Below are 27,061 nucleotides of genomic sequence, written 5' to 3'. Positions count from 1 at the left end.
CAGGCAGCAGCAATAGCAGCCACGGGGATAAGCAGCAGGAGTCAAGGGCAGACCACGAGGCAGCGGTCGCTAGCAACGTGCTGTCTCACACCTGTAGGAAGAAGGCCTCTACTTTCCTCGTGCACCTTCTGGTCATACACTGCCATAACCCTCAAGCTACCGTAGCCCTCCCCAGCAGGACCCGTGCTCCCTGTCCTGAGTCAAGACGGGCACTTCAGCTCGCATTTAGTACAGCCCATCTCCATCAGCTTTAGCAGCACTTGTAGAGACATTTGCATTGGGGCCCAGGTAGTTCATCTTTCAGTGCAGTACTGCAGTAGCACTGTTTAGGAACCTCTGGCACATACGCTCATAAACTTACTGAGATCTCTGCTTTGGGAGAGTACTTCCTCCCTTGCAACAGCTGGATCCAGCTGAGAGATGTTCTCTAATAATAATAGTAATAAAAAGCACTGAGGGTTTTACACAGATCCTTTCAGACAGGATTAATTTAGGAGGCTAGGCCATTGTTGAGAGACACTAACCACTGAGTGCCAGAAATGTACCCCTTGTAAATTGCATTGAGTCAGTAAGGAATGAAATTAATTGTTGAAGTATTGAAACAGTCCTGGTTGGGTGAAATGTCATTTGTGTATGGAAAAGACAGTGGTGAGTGAAAAATCTTCAAGATAAGTCATGCTGATGGCCTTTTTGTGATTTTCTAGGGCCATTTTGTTCTTCAACAGCTTGGTTAGGACTATACAGTTGAGCTGACTCCAGCCTAGAAATTAAACAAAAATAGCAGACACACTCTGATGCAAAGGTCATAAGAGCCTTTTCTGTTTGTTTATGTTCAATCCAGTTAAAGATGATTTCAGTGAGGGCATTTAAGTAACTTTAGAAAATGTAGAAAAGCAACTACATTTAGTAAAACATGAAAGAATTACAGGAAATAAAGCAGAAAAGTCCATCTCTATTGTTCCAGAGCAAGACCAGGTCTTTCCAGATACAGAATCACAAATATTAGATGTCTGATCTCTTAACAGCCTCTGGTGCACAGGTGGCAAGGTCTGAGGACAATATATGAGTGAAAAACCATTGCAAAGCAGGCTCCTCAGAAGAAAAAACACCTGCAGCTTCAAAATACCACAGGATCTCAGGTGTCATTGTGCTAAAGTAATCCTCGTTTGCTCTTCAGGAAGCTCCTCATGGGGTAATATGCCTGGCATTCTTGCCTCCAAAGGTAGAGCAGTGGAATATTCTTCCCAATTTTCTTTTTTCTCCTTTTTAAGCTTACCTTTGATAATGAAGGCAACCAAGCTAGAGAAAAGTAATGTTCTGATAACTTGAGGCTACAAACGACATCCCAAAAGAACCTGAAGTTAACAGAAAATGACTGCAGGGCACACGTACAGCAGGATGCACTCTGTGCGGTGAGTGAACGCGCTCAGCTTCCACCCCACAGATCTAGGTGAACCCTGCGCAGAGGGGACTGGGTGCTTTATCTTCGGCTATATGTGATACTCTAGTTAGTGTGGTGAATTAAAACATCGAAGGAGAGTCCTACCTCTCTGCATCCGTGGTTTTGATAGCTCAGAGTCAGACTGCAGTGTCACTAAATGTGGGCTTATTTCCACTTAGTCCTTTAGTTAAAAACAGCAACAACCAAAACAAACTGGGGAACCTGGGCTCAGCAGGTGCAGCCTTTCAGAGTGGAAGGACTTGCGTGGCTTTCAAGAAACCAGAGTGGCGTTTGTACAGAGCCAGCACATCTGGGAGCGAAGGATTTCAGAGCTGGGTTGGTAGTTGTTGTATCTGCATAACCGTGACCTTTGTTATGGAAAATCTAAACAAAAAGACTCAACCAGTAATGTAACAAACAATTTATCTGAAGTTAAAGGACTTTTTGATTGGAATTCAGAGAGAGCTTTATAGGAATGCTAGATTTAGACATTCTTTAAGAACAGTGAATTGTATGGAAAAACTGTGATTGTGCCCTTGGGAAAGAGGTGTCTGCATAAAAGCTGGTCGTTGTTCAGTGGTGAAGACAGCATTAGGAGCAAAAAAGTAAAAGCGGCATGGAAAGGGAGGGAGAATGGGCAGCAGTTAATATAAATTAGAAATGAAGTGTAGAAAACTGGAAATAAAAAGGGAAATGTAAAATTATCCTTGGCTGCTATCTTCAAGGACAATAAAGAATTTAAACAATCTGCTTGAAACAGAAAATTGTATAATGCCTCTTTGAAATTGAAATGGTGCAATTGTTAATGAGGATGAAAATTAAGTAGAAGCATTTAGTAAGTATTTCTGATCTGTGTTTGGATGACAGCAGAATAATATACTCGAATCACAGAAGGATTAATTTCTAAATTATTAGGCCACAAGGAAAAAAAATATTATAAAACACTGATTAGGAACAAGCATTTTAGAAAGTGCATGTTCAGATAACTTGCAGGCAGAAGCCTGGCAGACGTGCTACGAGCATAGGTGGCTTGCAGGTGGTAATTTTTAATAGTGGAGAGATCGAGGACACTGGGAGTTCAATATGTCAGAAGGGAAAGTGGATGGCTGGAGCAAAGCCACGGTGTAGAGTTTGGAGTGAGGGGCTTCCTCCCTGGCTCCTTATTGCTCTGCAGGGTAACGGACCAGCCCTGGGGGGAGAGGATCCCTTGGTGTTCCTGCTGGGTTTAAGGCATCTCGTGACTCTTCCAGGACAGAGCAACGCTTCTGCTTCTTTAGGAACAGCTGGCTTGAAGCCACCGAGTCTGGAAAAAGGCTCTGGGTCCAAAAAGGCCACAAAGTGGTGCTGGTTGAGAGGGAAGGGAGCTCGGTGAGGCTTGGAGCCGTCATCCCCCAGAGCAATATCAGGTTTGGATTAAATGTCAAGGGAAGGTGGGAGCTCACTGGCTTACTCGGATATTCTGTCCACCAGTGACTTGAACTCCTGTATGCTTAGGAATTGTTTCCTCTGAAAACATTCTGAGTGGCGATGCCAATGCTGACGGGGTAATCCCCCTCTTGACAGGCTGGGAAGGGAGTGTGGAGGCTGCGTAGCATCAAGCCTCCCTGCTGAAGGAAAGGTGCGTTCAATGTTGAGCTTTTGTGCCTGCCCTGACACTGTCCAGCTGCAGGGCTTGGATGCTCCACAGACGGCGTGCCTGGGAGCTGAGGGAAGTCTCCCAGCTCTGCACCCGCTCTGGAGCAGCACGTCTTTGGGGAGGAAGGAAAGGCAGGGCCAAGGGCGAGGCAGTAAATTAGTTCGCACACTGATTCTGGGTTTAGTTGTATGATAGAAGATGTTTATCACCCACAGGCCTGTGCAGTCCCCCAGCTCCCCACCAGCTGTGCCTCACAGCTTCTCCTGCGCCCTCCACTGCATCTCTGCTGTCCTTGGCGTGAATGGGTTCACCACAGAGGCAGAAGCACTAATTCCACTTCTTGTTCATGAATATGACCTTGGAGGAAGGCAGCCTGGCTTTTCTTAAAAACATGGGAGCCAGGAGTGTGTTTCCTTGAATTGCATTTGATGTGTGTTTTTCAAATGCACTTATGTTTCCAGTGAGTGTTTTGTAATCTAAGAGTAAATGATTTCTTCTCATTATTCTTCTAGGAAATGCTCATATCTGTGAATCTCAGAGAGGCTTTGGGGTTGTTAGGTTAGCTTGGAGGTTTTTGCACTCTGGAGCTCTTTGCAGTTTGCACCTGATGTGAGTCACCATGAATAAGATTCTCAGCCTATTTTTTTTTTCCTGCTGTCATGCTGATATCTTTAATAAGGATGTGAAAGCAGTATTAATTCTTAGATTAATGGAGGAAATGGGACTAGAAATAGAATTCAAAATGGAGTTATCAATATTAACGGCAGCTTAATTATGCTATAATGTTTTGTAGAACTGCATTGGGAAAGATCTGCCCCATACAGGGCATGCTTTCCCTGATGGGGCTTTGCATAATCAATTCTCAATAGCTGGAGCTCAGAGGGAGGCATTTCCAGATTCAGCTTCAGAGCCCAGGCAGCTTTTCTGCTGCAGGGAGGGGAGCAAACTGTGCCCTTCCTTCCCAGCTGTCTTGCCTCTGGGTAAACCAAAGTCACAGTGGCTGATTTATGTTAGTGTTGTGTGGTTCCCTTATCCGATTTCTCCCCTTATTTTCTCTGCTTCCCTGCCCTGTGTTCACATCCTGCCTCCCACACTAGCAGGAGAATGCAGTAAATGAAACCAGCACAGGGGGATTCTCAGCCTTTTCACCTCATCTGCCCAGCTAGGAGAAAATTGCCAGAGGAGTCAGTAGCTTCTGCCTGGAGGAAGTAAACCCAACCTGAAGATGTTTTGGCAGAAGCTGTTTGGAGGGCATTTGTAGGGGCATGCTCTGCGTGTGGCAGGCTGCTCCATCCACTCGATGGGGAGGCACAACTGGGCTCTTCAAGGGGATTGCCAAAGCTAGAAAATGCAGCTCCAAAGTGTGTGTACCTGCCTCTGACTTAGCACTTCATCAGTGTCTGTGCAAGTCCTAACCGACGCCTAACCAGCTTTTGGTGCTGCAGTTGTAGAAATGCATAAAAACGAAGCTTGCTTTCATTCAGCATCAGCTGCAAGCTCTGACAGTTTCTGAAGTATTTCGACACTTCTTAAATGTCTGCCTGTATTACTGCCTACAGAATATTTTCTTTGTCTTACTCCTCTGGCAATTCTTAGGCTAGAATGGGGAGAGGGGTTTATCCTAATAGTAGTTTGAAAATCAGTGACAGAACTTTTTTCTCTTTTTAATTCTTCTATTCAGCCTCCCAGCAAAAAAGTAGATTAAGGAAAGGATGGAAAATGGAGCCTTCTAGTTTATCTTGTCAGACCTATTAAAGTGCATTAGAACGAGAGCAGAGCTGCAGGCTCCTGCCTCCTTTCCTTGCTTTGTTGCTTGGTGCTGCTGTGCTCTGCTCGTTGCCCATTTTGTGCATTTTGCAGTTTGTGCCCTGGGTTTCTCTTTCAGACTCTCCTTTCTGTACCTGGTGCTGCTCACCAGGGCCATGGACAGAAACAGGTCGGCGTTATGGCAGGGGTACCTCAGACCTATCATTTTCTGCATCTGTTATGGATGGGGGCTGAGTGTGGTGAATTATTGACCATCAGAGTTGTGTCTGCTCGGTAATTCCCGTGCACAGGCTGTGCCCTCTGAAGAGTTCCGTGCAATCCCTGGGCTGGGTCACTGTGAAGCCACATTTAATTTAAACAACGGTACATTCAGCTGGCCAGAATGTATGTTTGGACTTCAAACTCATGGTGGTTTCCTTCTGTCTCCATGGGGCTGATTACCACACATTCCTTTCTTTTAATTTCAGCCCTCGGCAGTTCTGGGAAAAGGTCCTTGATTAAGTACTGAGAAACCAGTCTATTTGCGAGGCTAATTTTGTTGCTTCAGTTACGTTACTGTATGCTAAATATAGGACAGCACCAAGCAAATCCCAGTTCCTGGGCTGAACAGGGTGTTCAAGAACACTGCTCAAATTTAAATTGTGTGGCTTGGGCCTCTGTTTAATTAGAGCTAATGAACCAATTTTTCACACAGTCTAAATCAGCACATCTACGTTGATTTATGGGCAAGTAGCAGCTTTTGTACAGCTAAAATTGAGCCTGGTGCCTGACTTTTCACTTCTTGTTCCCAACCGAGGGTAGCAAAGATAAATGGCATGGCATGTTGGAGGAGTTTGGAAACCCTGAAGGGACAGCAGGGTGCTTAAGGCTCTTAGCTGATGTCCGAGAACCTAGAAACCAGCAAGTGGAAGGTGTTCAACAACCTGTAAACCAGCCTTGTAGTTTGCTGCAGACTCTGCGTTGCTTGCCGTGCTGTTCCCTGTTCCTTTTATAGTCCTGAAACCCATGGAAGATAATGACAAGTCAGTCTGCTTGTCTTCTAGAACACGTGCGGGGAACTTCAGAGTCCTGTGGAGCCATGCAGGTTTGCATTTTCCTTCTGTTCAGCAGGTTAAACAAACAAACAAACAAAACACAACAGCAAACCACAGCATTTGAAGTGCACGAAATGCGTGTAATAGGTGAGAGGTGAGAGACTGCTTGCACTGGAGGCAGAGATCTTATCTGCTGCACAGCTACCGCACATCTCAGGGAACAGCTTCTCCTGCAACACCTTGGTGGCAGCGTGCCATGGCCCTGTCCTGGGGTGACCACTCGTTAGGCTGGGCCAGTGGTGGCCCACTGGCCACCATGCCTGGCCGGGGAGGTGGCTGCAAGGGGCAAGGTGCTGGGTGCTGGCGTGCTGAGCTTTCAGTGTGGCCTGACTTAAATCTGGGTAAAAGATGGTGCAAGTTCTCATCCAGCTGAGGTGCTGAGGCTTGCTCCCCCTTCTCCCTGCTCAGGGCCTTGTGTTTCAAGGGCAGCTTGTGGGCAGCCGTGAAGCCGACTGGGTCTGATTCCTGTTTTCCTTTTTTGTGGGCCTTGAGGCTATCCTCACATTCCTCGCAGCTGGTGACTGCTCTAGTTCCCTGAATCTCATTCAGAGTACTGCACCTACAAGCCAGATACTTGTCATCTCTAAAAGATGTTTGTTTCCACAGAAGAATAGCAATGAGATTACTGTCTGCTCCCTTCGCAGTCAGCCAGGCTGGGAGAGGTCCAAATATCCAATCATCCCTTGGAATTCACATTGCATGAAGATACAGTAGCCAAAAATAGTTTCCGTGGATTGGATGGTCCCGTAGCTTTCTGTGTTTATCTAACAAAAATGTTAGGAAGTACAGTAGGTCATGCACTAAAATGGTGGGGCACATCGGAGCTCGTGGAGATGAGCTTATCATTTATTTATTTCATTTATTTAACCTCTCTCGGCTTGAATGCCGCCTGCAGTTTTCGTGCGTTGCTCTTACGCTTATTTGATAAAAGGAAAAACCAACCCAGCTGTACCCTGAGGAATTAGAGATGCTGAAAGAGGCTTCTGGGGAGGGGAGGGGGAGAGAGGCGAGCTTGCAGAGCTCTGCCAGAGCCTTATTTTTTCCTGCCTTCCAAGAACAGGGCTGTGTTCCATCCCCTGCCGCCCCCTCAGCTGGTGCTGGGAAGAGCAGCTGAGTTTAGCTCACTGTTCCTGGAAGTCACTGAGACACCGAGCATCGAGAAACCAGCATTTTCTGTGGCAGGATCTGCCTGAATGGAAAAGATGAGCTGATCTTCATCCCTCTTGTTTGCTCGCCTGAATTAACCCTCGCCGCACCAGAGGAGGCTGTGCTGCGATCCTTTGGAAAGGAACAGAGGCTGTCTTCGTTCATGGCAGGCAGGTGCTTGGAAGCCAGTCTGAAATCCTGTCACATCACCCACGAGATGTACCCCCGCTGTAACCCAGGTCCAACAGATTTATGCTAGGACCACCTTCAGTCTCTTTAATCTCACCTCGCAGAGCTGAAGCCACAGCAGCTGTTAGCTGGCCAGGCTGCTCCAGTGGCCACCTCCTCCCCAGGCCCTGCTTCAGTTCAGGAAATGCTTTTTGGAGGGCAAAGAGCTTCCCAGCCACACTCCCCCCAAATCATCCTGGTCAAGGTGCACCACAAGAGGGTAACTACAGCACAGCGCCGTGTACTGGTGCACAACGTGTTTGATAATATTCTTCCAGCAGCACATAAAGGCTCTGTGTGCCACAGGGCAAATTCCATTAAGTTAAATGAAATCACTTACATGGGGTCTGCGTTTGTGTTATGGGTAGGGAGGAGGAGCTTTTTGTTTATAATCGTGCTGTTTGGCTTCTGTTTCTTGCTGTATGATTGAGGACGAGCACTGTTCTCCCTGCCTCAGTTTCCCCTCTGTGTAGTGTGGGATGCAGGGGTACTGGGGGGGTTTCAGTGCCTGTGGGGCCCCCAGGCAGAGAGCTCTTTGGGAACACGATCCTATTACTGGGTCACACTGGTTCATTTGCTTCTTTCTTCAGGCTGACTCAAAGCTGTTACTTCACAGCTGTGACTGTCACAGCCATGGCCCCCGTGCCAAATTTATCCAAGTTTGATGGCTGTGGTGACTGATGGGACCCAGAAAACTTAAGGTGACCAGAATAAAGAGGTGTAGGTATTTCTGTTGTTATTCCCATGGCTGCAGTTAGCCAAAGAGCAGTCCAGAGGCTCTTCTGCTGCAATGCTTTTTGCTTTCCCTGTTCAGGAGAGGAAGAAAATGCCTGCCTTTCCCTCTGTGCCTAAAACTGACCTAAATTTCCACTTGATGCACATCATCAGGTTGATACTGGTCAGGTTCATTTCTCAGTCCAGCTTGGAGGATGTCTGGCTGCTGATTTCAGCTCCTCAGTGCCTTCATCCAGGAAAGAAGACAAAGCCACTGGGAATGACAGCAGAGGCATCTGTCAAAGTGCACACAAAGGAGGAAGGAACGAGAGGGGCTTCGGGTAACTTGGGATGTCAGATTCCCTATTTGTAAGCTGCTGCTGGTAGCTGCATGTAATGAGCTGACCTGATGAGATGTTTTGTTCGTGGAAGTGGCTGGTTCTCTGGGCACAGAGGATGGAGAAAGAAGGGCTGAAGCACTGGCATCTTACAAGCCACCGTGGAAGTGCTGCGGTTTGCTCGGGTGCCTGGATGAACGGTGGCGGGGAGGGTTTTTTGAGCGTGCCGGGGGTGCCGGGGGCTGCCTGCCACCTCTGCTGTGTGCAGAGGTGCTGAAGGTGCTGCTGCTGCTGGCGGTTCTCTGCCGGCACTGAGCAGCCCTCCTGTTGCGTGTGGTCTCATTCTGGTTTGTGCAAATTCTTGCTACAGCGTGGGAAGTTGCCGGAGCAGTGATATTCGTGCTGCTGATGAGCCTGTAAAAGTTTCTTTGTTTGACTGCCTCAGTTCTTGGAATCGATCTAGGCCAGGCAGCGTCTTGAAAAACAGTAAGCAGAAAAATAGAGCCTTCCACCTGGGGCTTTCCTATGAGCACAGGTTCAAAGGGAAAAGCAGAGCTGCTGCAAAAGAGTGCAGGCATCCTGTGGGTGGGGAGCTCTCAGCAGCTGAGTCAGGCTTGCAGAGCATCACAAAAGCCCTGCTGGACAGAGCCTCATCCCTGTTCCGTGCCCTAAGATGGGAGAGCGTTTGCAGGGGGCAGAATAACTAACTCGTGATTAGAAAGTGTGATACCGATAGTTTCTGCCCTTGCACCGTGGCCTCGCAGATAAAACAGCTACAGGAACAAAATATCATCGGCCTCTTTCTAAGTAACAGACTGATCACCGGAGGTGCAGTCCATGGTCTCACGGAGCCCATGATAACAGTCACAAAATCTGGCAAAGCTTTCCAGCAAATTGGTTTCCCAGCAGCCTTGCGATTTCACAGGAATTGTTATTTCCCTTGATTTGGGTTTTATGATGAAAACGTTACTCTCTTGTTACCAGAAGCATCAAGCTGCCTTCTCACCGGCACGCAGTTCCAACGCGCAGCTCTTCTCCCCAGGCCTGGTAGCCCTGGGACATTAGGTCATATGAGCTGTGACATTTGTCCTAGAAATACCAGCCATGAACCTTAAAGTGCTCATTATTATTTCCATTACAGAACCATTTAACATTTTGCGGTCTGGGATGCATTTAACGTTGCAGACATGTGCTGTCCAGCAGCCCCCGCCTAGAAAGCTTGGATTTGATACCAGTGGGGCAGAAAAAAGGGAGAAAAGGGACCCAGAGCCCTAGGGCATGCAGTGGTTTGTCCCCAGGATAGCCAGCAGGTCGGGACAGAAATGGAAGTAGGCTTTAGGTCTTCTGAGTCTCAGCCAGCATCTTCACTGCCCCTGAAGCTGGTGCTGTGTCCCTTCTGGCTCCTGACTCAAATAGTGTGACAGATTTGCAGTCAAAAGGTGTTACGGTATTTTTAGTGCCATATTGTGTGTGCTTAGGACTCCAAAACAGTGCTTGAAATACAGTTCAGATCTTCTTCAGACAAACGGACCCTCTGTGTCCAAGCATGAAGCTTTCCTGGGCAGAGCAGAGCAGTCCCTCCTGGAAACAACGTTCCAGAGACAGTTTCCTATATGAACCATCCTTCACTTCCCTAACTTGTGCCTTGCTCGTTATTGTTTTGTGGGTTTTGACATCAGTGAGGTGGGACAGGACCTTTCCTGACCCTGTGACAGTTTCTGTGAAAGCCGAGGAGTGCTCCTGGTGCATGCGCGCTCCAACCCTGCCCGTGCTGGGGCAGCGAGCGCCTTCCCTCAGCTCCCCTGCAGCAGCTGAGGTTTGCTTGCAAAAGCAACCCTGTAGGCATGCTTCCATCTGTGGGGCACAGAGGGTGGCAGTTCGGAAGTTCAGCTGGCGTGCACGCTTTGTTTGTGCAGTAGAAACTTCCAGAAGCGTCCCGAGGTGCTGTGGCACCGGGCGCTGTACAAACGCAGGCAAAGTGCGGAGCGCTGCCGGCTGGGAGGCGGTGTGAGCGCTGACACTGCTCCTGCCTGTGCTCGCGATGAGGAAACCAGCCCGTATGGGTCAGGGAGGGCAGTTTGGTGATGTTCCACCTGTCTGCCTTACGGCTCTGGTTGTTTCTCAGGAAGGGCCCTTACCCCGATGACCAGAGACCCCAAAAGGCAAAACGTGGTGCTGGTGGGTACCGAGGATGCCTCTTCCCCTCCGTGCACATCTCTCTCAGGCCCAGCAAGGTTTTTTCAATACACCTTCCTCATCACCCCTGAGTGACTCTCCCTGTGATCTTTCCTCCATCCTCCCTCTGCCCTCCTGGTTCCTCTTTCAGGCTTCCCTTGCTCGACCCCCACTTTTGGCTCCGTTCCCCCTGGTATCTCACTTGCCTCTCCCCCTGGCTGCCCCTCGCCAGCCCGCCTGACCACGCAGACCATCTCTTCCCCTCCTGTTGCCACCACCTTTGTCCTCCTCTTCCTTCCCAAATTTTCTTTGTCTGAAATCCTTCCCTCTGCTTTTTGGCTAGTTCCCCTATGGTTTTCAAGCACTTAGGTCCCTATGCTCTCTCTCTCTGAAAGAACAAATAGATTAAAGGAGAGGTTTCTGCCAGGTCTTTGCTGCGCCCCTGATAAATTCGGTGCTTCGTGTAGCTCCTCGTTCTGTCAGCTCGGGCAGGGAGCCCAGCATCCCCCTCCCACGCGATGAGCTCACAGGGAGCTGTCACAGTTTATTCTAAGAAATCAGCTAATGTACAGTACTCAGCAGAGGCACCCCTCCCCTGGGAGGATCAGCAGAATTAGGATGTGCAGCAAGCTGTCTTGGGGATTACACAATCTTATCACCTCCTCCAGGGCAGCGGGGAGCGGCGAGCACCGTGCGCTCTGAGTCACACTTCCCCCTGCGCTGAGGTACAGGTTTCCTGACTCACTTCCTCCCTGGACTTCTGTTTCCTTACTTCTCTGCCCCAACATCGCAAACAAAAGAGCACGACAGACGGAGAAGTTGAGGCAGCCACGGCCTCCAAGCACCGCGCGCTGGTAGCGCCTGCCCCGTGCCGCCCGTTCTGCCGTTGTCACCCGTTCAGTGTTGTGTTTGTGGCTCGCTGAGACCTCCAGGATGCAGCTGAACGTTTTCAGCTCTCTGGCTACTTTGTGTTTTCGAGCTTGGAAATACCCCACCATACCTCTGCAAGTGCAGCTGGACTCGAGTATGGGATGCAGGGGGGGAGGTGGGAGAGGGCACACTGGGACGACACGCGTCCTGCCTTGGGGGCCCCTACAAGCAGGTCTTTCATGTGGTGGCTGTGGTCTAGAGAACCATTTCTGCCTCGCTGCAGGCTCTTCCCGTTTTTCTTTAACCCCCTGGCTTCATAATTTTCCCTCTTGATGAGATAAGAATCTCAAATTCTCTTTTCTTTTTCAGAAAAGAAGATTCTCGGTCCTTGTAGTGACAGGGGGGAGCCTGCAAAGTGTGATTTTCTGCAGGCTCAGCAGTCTGAAGGCCAGTAACTAGCCACACGCATCCGTTCCACCCTGACACCCTTACTATCAGCCTTTCGGTTATTGATTTCTGGAGACCTGACTCACGGGTTCAGCGCGCTCCGGATAAGCCTCGTGCCGCTCGCTTGCCTCCCTCGGTGGAGTGGGAGGGCAGTGCTGAGTTACAGGAATAGCTGCCTCGCCAGTACCTGGAAATAGGCTCTGTGCATCACAGCCTGGTTTTAGAGAGCGCCGTGCGACATAAATTGAGTTCAGCTTGCTAGTCATCCCCAAGGCTTAATTTTGTCAAGCCTTTCTGTTAGAGAAGGGCTCTGCGTGAGGCCTCACAGAGCACCGTTTATCCCCCCGGTGACCCGGCGGGCAGCGTGTGTTCCCAGGGCACGCTGATAGGGAGTCGGCCTGGTTTGGTGCCGCGCTGCCTCGTGCAGAGCCCCGGACGTGGGCTGGTCCCCTGGGAAGTTTGGCTTTCTGTACAGCCCAGTGGGATGGCACGGGATGACCAGGCTCTGCTGGGATGCAGGCAGCTTGTGGTCCCTTCCTCACAATTAACCCGTTATTAGGAATGAAGTGCCTTGGCCTAGGCTGAGCACATAGTTTTCTGTCCTTCTGACAGGAGAGATGATGGACAAGACTTTGTTCTTTTGCTCACTAGCAGAAGCATTTGCTGCTCATCTTGTTAGCTGCTGAGAGCCTAGGAATGCTGGTGCCGGCCCTGTGCCTTACCCAGCACATAACAGCCCCATTCTTCACTTGGTTACAGATACAGAAAGCCAGCAGCAGCACTCATGCAAAAATTACGAAGTTAAGTACTAGTCTGAGAACCTTACAAGCAGGGAAGATATGAAAGGCCCCCAGCTTTGAGCTTTCAGAAGGAGAAAAGGGAGGGCCTGAAGACCACCTGCCTCTGGAGGGGTCAGCGCCTTGGGCTCCACTTGGGATGGGTTCAGGAGTCTCGGCAGCAAGGGAATAGGAGGGGGCCCCTTGGGGAACATCCCAGCAAGGGTCAGGCTGGGTGCTGTCAAAAGGAGGGATTATGAATGTGGTCAGATCTTAACTCTGAGCATGTGAGAAGGCTGGCATCTCCTCTCGGAAACACGCGGCAGCTGATTACCGGGCCTGGTTTTGTGCGCGTTATGTGACTGCGTTTTTTCCATTTCTTCTTGACTCGTATTTATTTACCTACAATATTCAGCCTTTAAACACAGAAGCTATGGGGTGTAACGGAGTGTTGAATTTATATTAGGGGTGGCACAATCTTACAGTGGCTGCTCCGGCTGCATCTTAAAGGGCCTCGTCAGCAGGAGAAGCCTGGCCTAGCAGCACCGGCTCAGCTGCAAGCCCCTCTCTCCCTCTTCTGCCATGGGGTAGCTCGTGTTTTGGGACAGGAGGCTGAATGGGGTGAGGAACATCTTGTGGGTGCCCAAGTCACCGTGACTGGTTGACAGAGGTTCCTCTGCCAGCTTGAGAAGAGACCGCCTGTTTGGCTGTAGTTGTTGCAGGTTCAGAGAGGTGGAAAGATTTCGTGGTAACACCTGGCCTCGTTCTTCCTTCCCCCTCAGATATCCCTGAGCACTATTCTGCAGCTCCAGAAGCCTGTCCCCCCGTCTCTGTGAGGATTTTCTCCAAATACATCTGATAGTTAAAGAAGTAGATTTATAGTCTTGTCACATGCATATGGAAAGAGTCCTTGCTTGGCAGATCTTGTAATCTAAATAATGCAAGATAAAACCACAAAAGATAAAGCATGGTGCAAGTCAAAGGAAAGGTTAGCAAGAGGACAATTTCGACGTAAAACAATTTCGACGTAACGAACTCAATTTTCTTTCCACTGGAAAGGGTTGGAATCGGTAATGCAGGGAGCGGACTGTCCTTGGAGGCTTGCGGAGAGCTGGCAGACCTGGGCAGAGCAGAGCTCTCTGCCGAGCCACTTCAGCGCCTCAGCCTGCTCACCCTGCAGAAGGGGAAAGTCTGCAGCAAACAAAAGGCAGCGCTGACGTCAAGACCTGGGACCGTTGCCCTGACACTGGGAGGTGGAGCGCAGGAAGGAATCCGCTGCTAATAGGCTCTGGACTGGAGTGCACTTTGGCAGAGGGACAGCTACTACCCCTTCTTTCCAGGAATAATATTGTTTATTTCTATCTCTCTCTGGCTAAAGTTACCCGAGTCAGCTTTCACTTCACCTGTCTCCACCATGAAGTCATCAGAGCCCAGGAAAAATCTAACCTGCAGGCTCCCCGTCCTCCAAACCCCCATCCCCAAAGGGCTGTGCTGCGCAGTTGTTTTCTTTGCTTTGACGATTTTGTGACCACGACTTTCTTGTAGGAAAGCTTTTGCTGGTACAATTCAACAAACAAATGCAGTTTGCTATGTTTGTATGTGCCTGCACACGTGTAGCTGTTTGAGGACACATCTCTCCTGCCTGCTGAGGAATGATCTCTGCGGCCGTGTGTATACGCACAGAGCTTGCTGCTAGCAGCAGATCTCTCTGCTTTGTGTAAATGGCTCTGTCCTGCGGACAAAAGCTTTGTTCTGGGAAGTTTCAGGATGTTGCAATGCAGCACAGTAACAACCTGAAGTTCAGTGGATTTGTTACATGGTTTTGATTGGCTCTGGCTTTGTTTAAAAAAAAAAAAAAAAAAAAAAAAAGACTATTTTTATATTAGTTTCAGGTTGCCAGCCTTTCTTGGGCAAACTTTACAGATTGTTGAGTCATGAACTAAACCTTTAGTAAACTGTCCTGTCTTTTTACGTTTTATTCATCTTTCCTAACTCCGCAGCTCAGGTCAGTGGATATTTGTCCCCCTGTACAGTGACTCTGCACAGCACCGATGTATCCTCTGCAGCCTTGGGGAGCTTGGGAATCTGCAGAGGATGGCAAAGGCCCCCTCGGGTGCAGATGTATTTGGCTGTGTGTGAATCAGGAGGAGACGAAGGTAATGTCCTGACCAGGGTTGGAAAGCTTCACTCAGTAAATCAAATGCAAGTTTGTCTCAGTCCAATGAGTTGTAATCCCAGATCATTTGTTCTTTAAATTGGCAGCAGGAATCGACGTGCAAATAAGTGCTCCCAACACTGTACCAAGCACTACTCTGACAGGTAGAGTTGTGGCTTTTGCACCAGCTCTCACCACTTCTGAGATTTCAGATCATGAAAGAGCATTGCCACCCTTTTTATGTAGTCCTATGAAATGAATGAGAAGTATTGAAAAGAGATCCAAGAGGCATAGTAGTATTAATGGCATGAGAGTAGAGCTTATCACTCTTCTCAGGTTTGATATTCTTTAGATAAATTCACCCTTTTAAAATACTAGACTTCATTTTTTCTGTTCAGGGTCAGTTACTCCAGACGCTCCCTTTTGCGACACGAGTCACTTCGCTGTGTTGGCAGGCATTCGCTCCCCACTCTCACCTCAAAAGTCAAGCATTAAAATTGTGGAGATTATCTACGTCAAATAAAAAGTTTAAACAGAGTTCAGCAGCTCCTCAAGGGTGGTGTTGTAGGCTTATTTTTTTCCCCTAGCTCCTAGTATGAGCCTGTTGCTCTCATCTTATGACATGCGCTTGAGGATCTGCAGGTTTTCAGGCTCGGTTCAGAGCTGTTTCCGCTTCTCTCTGTACTTCCCTAATCTGAATTCCTCACTGTGTGCATGTTGTAAGAGTTTCTTTGTGTGTCAGTCTACACAGAAGCCAGATCCCGAGAAGCAGTAAAAACTTCTCCTTTAAAAATGCGTTTCCTCTTACAATCTCCTGCCCCTGCTGCGTGATCGGGTGGCTGGCAAATGAGAGATTCTGCTCTTGTCTTGTCTGATTTCCTGGAAGAGGCTGGCTGAAGTGGCCGTGGGGAAGAGGATGGGAGGGACTGTCCCGCAAAAAAAGCTGGTGGCAGATGAGCGTTAACTGAGAAGAAAGAGTTCTTGGACCTAGTTTAATTCCTCCAGCCTTCCTGGGAAAGGGAGGAGAACAAATGCGGCACTCCAACGCTGCGCTGTTCCAGCTGCCTTCTGCTGTTCCAGATAGGCACCAGCTCAACGTTTCCATGTTGAGCAACAAAGATGCTCTAGGCTGGCCCCAACACATCTGTATGCTTTAGCTTATACCGTGGTTTCTTGCTCTTCTTTCCACTGTGTTTTAATTGTGGCTCATGTTGCCTAGAGCTGTAATCACCTCCTTAGGCAACGCTGCGAGAAGAGAAGCGGCCACCCAGATGTTTCAGCAGCAGAGAAAGGCAAGGTGGGGCACTTGGAGACAGAGGAGGGGACTTGAAAGATGAGCACACAACCGGGTGTTTCTGATAAACTGATTGGCAGCGAAGTAATTAGCACTGGCACACTGTCATTGCTGAGTATTGATGCAATTCACTTGGCTCAGGCTTTCAGGGTTTTCTGCCCTAGTCTCGGTTGTAGAAACCCCACTGGTGAGCTGTAGATTGCTATGGTGGAGGAGAATTGGTGTGATAAATCGTGTGGCTGCCCTGCCATGATAGATGTAGCTGGAGGACGAAGACAGACAAGTGGAGAATTTCTGAGTATTGATAAAGGCAAATCCTGGCAATCAAAACCCCGTAGGGAAATGAGCTCTGTGGGAAAAGGCTTTGCATTTTCTGCTAATGGGGCAGAAGCAGTTGATGGTGCTGTGTGCAGAATTAAGCCCTGAGAGGTGAGGCAGTGACATGAGCGCTTTGCTGGAAATATGCAGCAGTGGCCTTAGCAGTGCCTGAAGGAGTTAACTGAGAAATGGGCTCTGTCTGTCCGGAGAGATTTGCAGTTGGCTCCGTGGTCAAGTGCAGAGAACCCCAAAGAAATAAAGAAGGAATGGAAGGAAAAAAAAAAGTTGTTGTTGTTGTTGTTGTTGTTACGATTTTATATATTTATTTATTTATTTTTAAATCACAAAGAGTTATAAAGGAAGGCAAGTGACTGATCACATTTGCAGTGGCTGTTCTAAATTTAGAAGTGTTTGTGCATTTATATTGTGGCCAGAAGGCGAGGACAAAGAATTGGGGGAAATAAAGGGCATTGGAAGTCCTCTGTGGAAAATGGGTAAAATAGGGAGGGGATGTGTGATAAAAGAAGTGGGAAGCTGAGGGCGTTTGTGAAGTCTAGATACCAACTGAGGAGCTACTTTAAAAAAGAAAGAAAGTGCTGCTGCAAACAATGCAGGGAAAGAAAAGGGCAAAAACAGCAATTGTGAAAGAAGATGAGAGTAGAATATGGCCTGAATAAAACAGGAGGATGGAAGGCAACAAAAGCATGTGAATCGGTATGTTTTTTACATTTTGTTCTCTATTTTACTGTATTTCCATGGCACCAGGTAAGGTCTGACTGCTTACTCCTCTCTGCGCCCTATGTTGGATGCAAATGTGCAGGGCTTTTTTTGACAACTGCCCGGCCTGCAGCACAACAGGGGTTACTTTGACCTCGACGAATATTTGCAACACCTCACTGTCCTTGGCAGGGCTGGTGAGGATGTGAGCAGCTCCGTCCTCAGTGCTGGGGATAAACTTTTCACCAGCTTTTCAGGAATTCAGGGAGTGGTTCCTAAAGCCTATTGCAGATCTGTGCTTCTCTCCCTAAATGCATCCTAACCCTTCCATCACGTGGGGCATGGTGTTGAGAGGCCGGTGTCCGATGCTGCAACAAAAACAAGCGAGTTTAATCATCATCTTGAGAATTTGGTGTTCTTCAAAGTTTGGGCTGTTAGGCCTTGTTGGTGGCAGGAGCAGTGTACCTAGGACAAAGAAGTAAGGAAGAAACATCCTTGTTCAGCTCATCAGCTGTTCCCTGAGAAAACACAAGGGCTCGTGGTGGAAGCTCTGCGGTCGTGTCATAGGCAAGAGCAAAGGACAGTGGAGAAGGAATGAAGGACAACCATTTCCCAGACCTGAGTCTGGCTGCACGTGCAAGTTAGCAGCAGTGATGGCCCGTTACGTGTTAATAGGTCAGTACGTGAAAGAAGAGTTTTGTGCTGGTTTGTGCAGTTTTGCATCCTGGAGGGTAGAATCACATCGGTTTTGTTTTTCTTAAATTTTGCTTCTGCGACTCAAAACTTCACTGTTTCTGCTAGGCAAGCAGGAGCGAAGGGTGAGGATGAAAACCATCACATTTTCTAAGTGAAGGGAAAAAATGGTTTTCCTGGAATACTTCCCGCATCTGTCCTCTCTCATGTCAGTAAAACCACCTAACCCATTTTGCCTAAAAGAGACTTAATTTATCTGTAGTGTCTGTAACTGAATTGTTGAAGATACAGCCACAGTAACTTAAATTGCAGATTGAAGATATTTTCTATGGAGCTCTATGGCTATTATAAATAGATTTGTATCTCATATGTTGTACATTACTATGTAACAGGTAGGTTTCTCCCAGGTTCATCACAGTAGAGCTGAGATGTCCTTAAAGCTTTGCACAGCTGGGGTGATGCTCTCCTGCCACTCAGAAGGGGATTTCTGCTTGCGTAATTTTGGTGCAGTCTGAGGGGGTTAAGCACATGATTCAACTTTCCATGTATCAGCTTCGGGGGAGAGTTTAGGATCTGTCATATCGTACTCTCAGTTTTAGAAATGATTATTCAAGGAGGTTGCCTGGAACTTAACAAGAGGAGCTAAATTAGGAAGGAGTGAATGTAATTCGGTACGCAGGTGGGAGGAGGAAGAGCATCACCTGTCAGCCCCCACCCAAGGCATGCAAAGGCCCAGAGAATCTGTTTGCAACTCATCACCTAGGGAAGTGGTTGTCACCACTTTCACATAACTCAGAACTTGCCATCAGAAACGTCCTCCTTGACAGTATGTTTCCTCTAATTAGTCATCTTCCATGGGGCTCGGCAGTAATCCATGGAAAGCCCAAACTTCTGAGGACTGCAACTAGAGAACCGCTGATGTAAGACAGCTTGATGGTGCCTCTGGTGACATCAGTCTGTGTTTTGTCATCTCTCTTCTTCCCTTTGTTTGTCAGGAAGGGGCTTGAACCTGAGGGCAGTTGGTGGTGTGTTGCAGCGTCGTCACTGTAGTCGTCACCCTTCTGGGTCAAAGGCAGCACAGGTTTGTCCAGAGACAGTGCTGGGGGGATGTCAGCACCAGCTCATGTCCCCTCCCTGGCGTGTTCTGACCTCCTCAGGTGTCTCAGGAGCATGGATTTTTGCCAGTCACTCTCCACGGGGGTGGGGTGGGAGAATGGGCTTTGTGGTTATTCCTACTGGATAAATGCGACCTAGCTGTGGGCCAGCGTGAGGCTCCCAGTCCTCTTCATTTCCACCTCCCTGGCCACTACAAACAGAGAAGGGGCTGCCACCAAACAGACCACGGAGTTCAGGGATGTGGAGCGTAGGACAGACCGCCTGTTGGATAGTGCGCATGCTTGATGGCCTGTTTTTACAGACCGTGGCACAGGGTGTGTAGTACACGAAGTTCCAGCATGTTGAGGTTTCCAGATAAACTAAGCTGATAAGCCATGCCAGCAGTTTTTTTTGGCTCCCATGGAAAAGGCAGCATTGCACATGACTGGCAGCTTCTGCCTGGCTATTTAAAGCAGCCCATGAGTAGCCCCAGGTAAGTTGTCTGTAAAATTGTAAGCGTTGCTGGGATTCTTCTGCAGAGATCAGCGGGAGTAACTCCCTGGACGTGCCTGACTCGTCAGGGGCTCAGGAGGAGCAGCAGTGTGTGCTGGGAACATCGTAACCTCCAGATCTTAATAGCTGCTGCCTTTTCCTCCTGCATTTAATAAATACATAGATTTTAAGAAGCTGTTGAGAAGGATGTGGAGTGACGCTGAAAGCCTTCTCTTCTCCAAGAGCCCCTTTGAACGTATTTAAATGTCAGTAAACATTTTTCATTACTACTGTCATACTTGGTTTAAGATCACGAAGGTGAAAGTCCATAGTAAACTTTCTCTGCTACCCAAATATGCTTCTTTGACCTTATGAAAACCAAATAAACACACTCTATAGTGACTTTGGGGACAGGCCAGGAAAAACTCTGTAAATGGAGCAAGATCATCACCTTCCCTCACAGTGCACAAGAGTGAAGGAAAAACGTGTGCTGTCGGAGCAGGGAAACCCATTTAGTTTGTTTGCTTTCTTTCAACTCCCAATTTTCATCCACCGTGGGCCATGTTTTCTAGCTGTCATTTTTCAGTCAGGTACTCCGGGAGCTTCCTTCTGAAAATCCTGTCTGCAGCCAAATGCTGTGCTGGTGAGAAGCTGGACCGCGGGCCGTGTTCTTTCTCCATCACCTTGGCACGGTTTTCCTGAAGCAGGAGGAATTGCATGGGATTCGCTGAGAAAAGGATTTGGTCCCAGGCAGGCAAGGCTCACACTACGGATGTCTGTTCCCTAGAAGTAAATTTGGTAGCGAGGTGTGTGGTGGGACGGAGGTGCAGCAGCTTTGAGTGGCGTTAGGAGCCAGGCTGGCTGCCTGTGGATGCTCAAGAAAGCCGTGACATGGAAAGGAGGACACTGCCACAAGCGTGGTGACACGGTGGCACGAGCACGCAGCCTTCATACAGCCACCACGCGGGGAGCTGGTAACGGAGCTCGCTCCTGGCCAGCAGCCGGCATTTGGCTCAGCCTGGTTTAGACCTCAGTCTTATGGCAAACCTCCCTCCGAGCGGGATTTCCGCTGGTGTTCCTGGTACGATGTGTGCTGAAGCTTGGAAGGGGGTTTCGGTGTGATGCCCAGGCATTGCTGCCACCCCTCGCAGAATCACTCTCCAGTCCGGGAGCCAGGATTTCTGGACAGAAAGCCGAGGAGCCGGGAGGCAGCGTGGGTCAGGGGAGCTGCTGCCGTCAGCTGCCCGTGCAAGCGGGCCACAGCGGGGCTCACCCCACATTCCCGTGCTCTCCAGCGCTTAAAAACAAGGTAAAAACAAATCCTGCTGGGATCCACGTGGGAAACGAAAGCAGAGCGTCAGGAGTGCTGATGGCTCTGCGCGGCGCGGCCTCTTCCCCGCCGTCCTCCTTCCTCCCCCTCCTCTGCCTCCCGGCCCCGCCGAGCGAGCGGAGGCCCCGGCGGTTCTAGGAAGAGCTCGAGCCGAGTCAGCAGCCGCCAGTTCTGGGAAGCGCGGCCCCGGGCCCCACGGGACGCTTCAGGGAATTCTGGCTGCCATTCCAAGGATGGCAAAAGAGCTCGTCCAGTGTCCTGGGGCTCCCCAGCGGCAGGGGGCAAAAGTTTGGAGTCGCGCCACGGGGCTGGGAAGATTACCAGAGGCAGAAGGGCCCTGAAGATTTATGCCCCGCTCCCAAACTGTACTACAGTATGTTGTTTGGCTTCTTGGGGGAGCGAGAAAAAGAATTTGCTACACAGGAGATACCAGGGGTGACCACAGGAATTTAAAAAAGGAATATGGAGTTAAAAGGTCAAAATGTCCCGCCATCAGTCATCGTCTCCTTGGTGGAGTGGGAGAGGGTGCCAGCAGCTCAGACGGCGATTTCAAGACCCCGTAACCTCCCACAACCACATGACCTTCAATAAATGAAACGAGGAGCCATAAATCAAGGTTGAGCTTGGCTCGTGCTGCTGTCCCACACTTTCTGCTGCCTGGTGCCGTTGCTCCCGGCGGTCATTGCCTGTCCCGGGCTCAAACATGCTCCTTGTTCCCTCCCAAAGCAGGAGCCAATGGGAACTTTTCTCCCAAGCCCTACAAGGAAAATGCTCAGCGTGACACTGACAGATTAATGTTATTTTTGCTACCCATTTACAAGATAAAATTATTCCAACCACTGCTGGCAGCCTGGGAGGAGTGAATTTCTCCCAGCGCCGGCCTATTTTAGCACGTCTTTGCCATGCGGTTACCGAGTCGCTCTGGCTTGGCATCCAATTAGCAGAGGTTTGAGGGGAGGAAATTTTGAAACTGGATATTGGCTTCCAAGATACTTTTAGAAGTCACTGCAGCGATGTTGCAGGCTGCAGATAGTGCCTGCTTTTTCTATTTTTGCCGATGGCACGCGCGGAGGGCTGGCTTTCCTGGAAGAGGAGGTGTAAGGCTCGGCGCGTTCGAAGCAGGAGGCAGGCGGTCCCATTTCCTGCCCTCCTCCTGGGCCAGACCAGATGGGTCCCTTAGGCCTTGACATCATCAGTGCCGTGAATTTTATTGGGGTGTTAGCATTCTGCACATTATTTCGAGGCTAGTCCTATTCTGAAAAGTCCTGTAAACTCTGTTCAAACTCTGACCCCGAGTTTCCTGGCCTTTTTTTTTTTGACTTGAGCTGATACAGCTCTGGCATGTTGTGCTCCAGCCAGCAAGTGCGTCGTCTTCTGGGGCTGTTCCTTGAAGGCCATCAGCTTTTCCCTGTACGTAATAGCAGGTTGTTTCTTTGCTTCCACATTTCATGCGTTTCTAAAGTATCAGCACCCAAACCTCTTTTATTCCCTTGTACTTACTGTGATTCTGCTTCTTGGTTTGATGAGATTTTGTGATACTGCTTTTGTACCTCCCTCTTTTCCATTGTTTGTTTTTTCCTGTGCATTTTTTCCACTGTGGAGAAAATTCCATAAAACGGCAGGTAACAAAATCTTTTCAGCTTGTGTATGCCCTTGGTTTGGGAAGGAGCACTTGCTGGTTTTCAGGAGCAGCAGGGGAGGCAGCTGTTCTTGCTCCTCACTTAAAAACCTTAATAGATTCACAGGATTATGCTGCTGAAGTAGCTCTTCCATCAAAGCCATAGCAACTTCCTTGCTGGCTTTCATTTTCTTTGTCTGTGAGATGTATTTGGTTTCTATGAACAACTAATTAAAATGCATAAGAGTAGCTCTTTATTAAGGTTTTATTACCATTTAATTTGCTATTTAGTTTTTGGTAGGAGATCAAAAGGCTTAGCTCTTTCCTAGAAAGCTAACAAAAGGGCTGCAGTGCCGTGCCAGGCTAATCTCCCTCTAATAACTTCATGTGCTCTGGGCAGACACGACAGAGCTCCTCGCTGTCGGGGGCACACGAGAGGAGGGTGCGATGCGGCTGTGTGGGGGCAGCCAAATTGGGACCCAGGAGCCTCCTGGTGCAGCCGACTGCACCGAGAGCATCCTTAGAGCATCCTCCCTGCCCGTGGCATGGAGGGGGTCCTGCACGTTTCTTTCTCACCTGAAGCATCTAAAGTCCTGAATTCAAGCCCTCCACAGCCCATCCTCCATCGACTCATCCCGTGTGCCCTGATTCCTCCCTCTTGTGCTTGTATACCAGAAGGATGAGCTCAGCAGAGAGCGATTTCTTGTCACAGCTTCTTTACGGTCTCCTGAGTCTCTCCTGGTGCGTGGTTGATGCAGGCTCTGCTGCAAATGAGAGTGCACACGCTTAGCAGCCATCTTTCAAAGACTGCCTGTAGACTCTTCACCTGGAACCTTCCTTTCTCTTCTAGCAGGCTCTTTTTTTTGTTGTTGTTTTGTTTTGTTTTCTTCCAGTGGTAAGCCTAAAGGGATGGGGGGAGCAGCGTATTTGGGTCATCGGTAGATACCCGGCTTTAATGGAGTTATTCCCTGGCCTTTTAGGGTGCCCTCACTGTGCCTGAACATAGCTAGAACACAGTAAGTCACCTTTTCTTTCATGACTCCGTTTCTCCTTCCTTCACCAAATAGTCTCCTTTTCGATGAAGGCACGTGTGTAAGATAACACTGGACTCCTTGATTTTGTGACTTGTTGCTTTGCTACAGCAAAGAGACAGGATGGAGCTGAGGGAAGCCAAGAAATTCCATACCAAGTAAATATGTATTTATCTTTATTGTTTCTCTCTTTCCACTACTCTCACTGGCGCAAATAGGTGCAGGTGCCACATGACATTATTACATTATTAGCGAAATGCAATGTCAGCTGCTGCTGCTTAGGTGGCTTGAACCCACATTTTAGATGTTACCTCCAAGGTACAGGTGGTGGTGTTTTAAAAAACTGAATGCTTCTTGTTGCTGTTGCAGATGAGCGGTAGAGAGGTAGAACAGATCACTTGTTGTTTGAGGGATTCTGGGTCAGCCCATTGTTACATTTCGTAGAACCACTGAATGGCTTGGGTTGAAAGGGACCTTAAAGATCATCTAGTTCCCAGCCACTGCCACCGTGTGATCTAGCCACACACTACGTCAGGTTGTCCAGGGCCTCATCCAACCTGGATGGTTTACTATTTACTTTCCTTTTAGGAAAGTTTGCACACAACTTATTTACTGTGTGCGTCTCCCAGAGGTGAAACAAGATTTAACTTTTCTGGCTGGCAGCTTTCAAACAACTTGTGCTATGGTCCCTCAGAGAAACTATCAATGAGTTAACTTGCCATGAATTTGGTACCTAATCTGAAGGTGCAGGGAGATGATGAGCTTGCTTTTCTTATGGGAAATTGGTATCCTAAATCAAATGGATCCTACCCCTCCCTAGACACACACATATTTTGCTGTAATACTTTCTTTATCCTGTTAATGAAAAAACAAAAACAAAAACAAAAACCCTCTTCCAGATGTTAAATGCATAGTTATTTCCTGCTTGAGAGCTTGCGAGGTCCTTTGCAAGTGATAAGCAATTCTGGGGATTGAGAAACTGAGCATGGCTGCATCCTCTGCAGCTTGCACTGTCTATCCGTGGCACTTGGGCTGACTGAATTATGCCACATGCTCTTTTGGCTCCTAGTGTACAGCAGCTTTTGCCCTTCCTCCTTCTGGGCGTTCTCTGTGCCATGTTGTCATGCCAAGAGTTGCAGTGGAAAATCCTGCCTGCTGGACTCCCTGCAACCTGCAGGCGGACAGCAGGCGCTGGTGCAGCGGGGAGCTTGGAGCAGCTGGACAGAAACGGGGATAGTTGCAGCATAATGTCTAAACCCGTGTCTGTCTCTTTGCAGTGACCTAAGAACAGTGCAGAAGACATGAGGATCCCCATTTCTTTAGCCATAGGAAACGTCTCTCCGATTTGAAATTAGCAGGATCATTAGAAGAGGCTTTTCCTTGCAAACTGCCTCTCAGGTGGGGCTTGTGTAGATTTCTTGCTCAGCAGCGGATGGGAAGCTTCCAAAGGCATTCTCAGCACCATCTGGTTGCAACATGGTCTTGTGCCAATGTATTTATTCCCTCCTGCATCTCTCTCCCTCTTTGTTTGCCTTCTCATTTGTTAGTTTTTTCTCCTGCTGCATGAGACTGTCTGGGAGGAGACTGGAGGGAATGCAGAGAGGTGGGAGTTTTAGGAGCAGCGCAACATCCTAGAGTAACGCGTTAGCAGTTGTCCTTATTGGTGCTTCTCAGTCTGAAGGGCAAGTTTGAGCAGCTCGAAGGCTGTGAAAACCATCCATGAAAACAGTGAATCACGGTGGGAACGTCCAATCTGGGCTGGCACAGGCCCCCCTTACCCCACAGCTGGTGGTGCAGGCGGCAGGAGGGCCTCGTGCTGCTCCAATGGCTGGCAGCTGTCGTTGTCCTGCACTTTGGCCACAACAACCCCATGCAGGGCTACAGGCTGGGGGCAGAGTGGCTGGAAAGCTGTGCAGAGGAAGAGGATCTGGGGATGCTGATTGATGCTCACCTGGACACGAGCCAGCAGTGTGCCCAGGTGGCCAAGGCCAACGGCATCCTGGCTGTGTCAGGAGTAGTGCAGCCAGCACACCAGGGAGGTGATCGTCCCCCTGGGCTCTGCTCTGGTGAGGCCGCCCCTCGAGTGCTGGGTTCAGCTTTGGGCCCCTCACTCCCAGAAGGACATCGAGGCCCTGTTGCGTGGCCAGAGCAGGGCTGCGAAGCTGCTGCAGGGCCTGGGACACAAGTCCTATGGAAAAGAGGAGGCTCAGAGGAGACCTCATTGCTCTCTGCAGCTCCCTGAAAGGAAGGTGTGGGGAGCTGGGGGTCGGCCTCTTCTCACGGGTAACCAGTGAGAGGACCTGAGGGAATTGCCTCAGGTTGTGCCAGGGGAGGTTCAGGTTGGCAATGAGGAGACATTTCTGCTCAGAAAGAGCAGTCAGGCATTGGGACGGGTTGCCCAGGGAGGTGGTGGAGTCACCGTCCCTGGGGGTGTTTAAGGAGAGGTTGGGCATGGTGCTTGGGGACGTGGTTTAGTGGGTGACACTGGTGGTAGGGTGGTGGTTGGACCAGATGATCCTGGAGGTCTTTTCCAATCCCAGTGATTCTGTGATTCTGTCTGTACCATGCTCTCCTTCCCTGCTCCTGGGGCTTCCCAGAGAGAGCAGACACATCTGCAGTGGGCTGTCTGTAGTGATTCCTGCTCAGAAATATTTGGCTTTTTTTTTCTAGCTGTGACTGCTGGAAGAATTCGATAGAATTGGTGAACCAGCAGTTAAACCCACTTGAATGTGAATTTACTCCCATAAATGGAAGGTATCAGGGAGACCTTGGAGATCTCAACCCCGTTCATCTCTTGACTTAGTGATTGTTGGCCTTTCGCGTTGTGCCTGCTTCACTTTGCACAGGATCAGAGATCATCTGTTCAGATGGGAGAGAGAGATGCACTTAGAGGCAAAGAGCCCAAGGCAATAGACTGTAAAAATGTGAGCAACTGTGTTTGCATCCTGTCTGGCCCAGGTTCATGGATAATCCCTTTCATTTCCCTGAATTACCTGGGAACACTTCCTTACTCCCAGTGCCAAACTGCAGTTTGGGGGTGCTGCTTAATAATGAATTGCTGCCTTTGTTTTGTGGGATGGAGATGTATGAAGTAACTCCTATATATCCCTTAGTGACTTGGGCATCAAGATGTAGATTAAGGATAAGTTAACCGTGATAAAATTAACAGCCATGCTGAATTTGGCACATTTTCATAAAGCCTTTAGGAAACCTCAGATGAAAACCCTGTAGAAAGCCAATCTCTGTAAATAACTGTGGTATGTCACCATTCTTCTATATCTTGCCATTGCTTTCAGAGTTACAGCGTGTATGAGGTTTCAAAGCTTGCTTCCCGATGCTCCATCCTTATGTAAGCAGGATGTACAGCAGTGAGCGATCTCTGCTCTTCCCAAAGTCCAGAGAAACGTTCACAGACAGTGACAGGTCACTGCAGAGATGCTGAAGCCAGAACCGGTCTGTGTGTGTTCTGTACATGGCCGTAGCTCTGCCTGGGAGCAGCGCAGCTCTCTGCTGGACCCCATCCTCCTGAGCTTGCAAGATCCTGGCCAGCGCTGGAGCCTGGGTGAGTGCCTTCCCCAGCCTGCTCTGCTGCCTTTGTAGATATCGCTGTGCTTCCACCTCCTCCCCTGATTAGGTGGGAGTGGAAATAGTGGAGGGATCATCTTGTGCATCCCCTCAGGCTTTGT

General features: G+C 49.1%; 2 protein-coding genes across 4 annotated transcripts in view; both read left to right on the top strand.

The window, feature by feature from the left end:
* The window catches only part of LOC311442295 (uncharacterized protein), a 62,586-nt gene that overhangs the window by 22,921 nt on the left and 12,604 nt on the right, over window positions 1-27,061 (top strand). Inside the window, exon 4 of one of the 3 annotated variants that reach the window (XR_014696548.1) lies at window positions 13,692-26,937. The exons of the other annotated variants lie outside the window; for them this stretch is intronic. The gene's annotated coding sequence lies outside the window, so the exon portion shown is untranslated. The remainder of the gene's footprint in view (window positions 1-13,691; window positions 26,938-27,061) is intronic. 3 annotated transcript variants of the gene reach the window in all.
* MAPKAPK3 (MAPK activated protein kinase 3) overlaps window positions 17,027-27,061 on the top strand; it is an 89,023-nt gene continuing 78,988 nt past the window's right edge. Inside the window, exon 1 of the mRNA XM_084531306.1 lies at window positions 17,027-17,113. The gene's annotated coding sequence lies outside the window, so the exon portion shown is untranslated. The remainder of the gene's footprint in view (window positions 17,114-27,061) is intronic.

The sequence above is a fragment of the Aythya ferina genome (genome assembly GCF_964211825.1).
Source record: "Aythya ferina genome assembly, chromosome: 10".
In the NCBI taxonomy this organism is placed as follows: Eukaryota; Metazoa; Chordata; class Aves; order Anseriformes; family Anatidae; genus Aythya; species Aythya ferina.
Note: the sequence above shows the minus strand (reverse complement) of the source record. Positions and strands in the feature narration are given on the sequence as shown.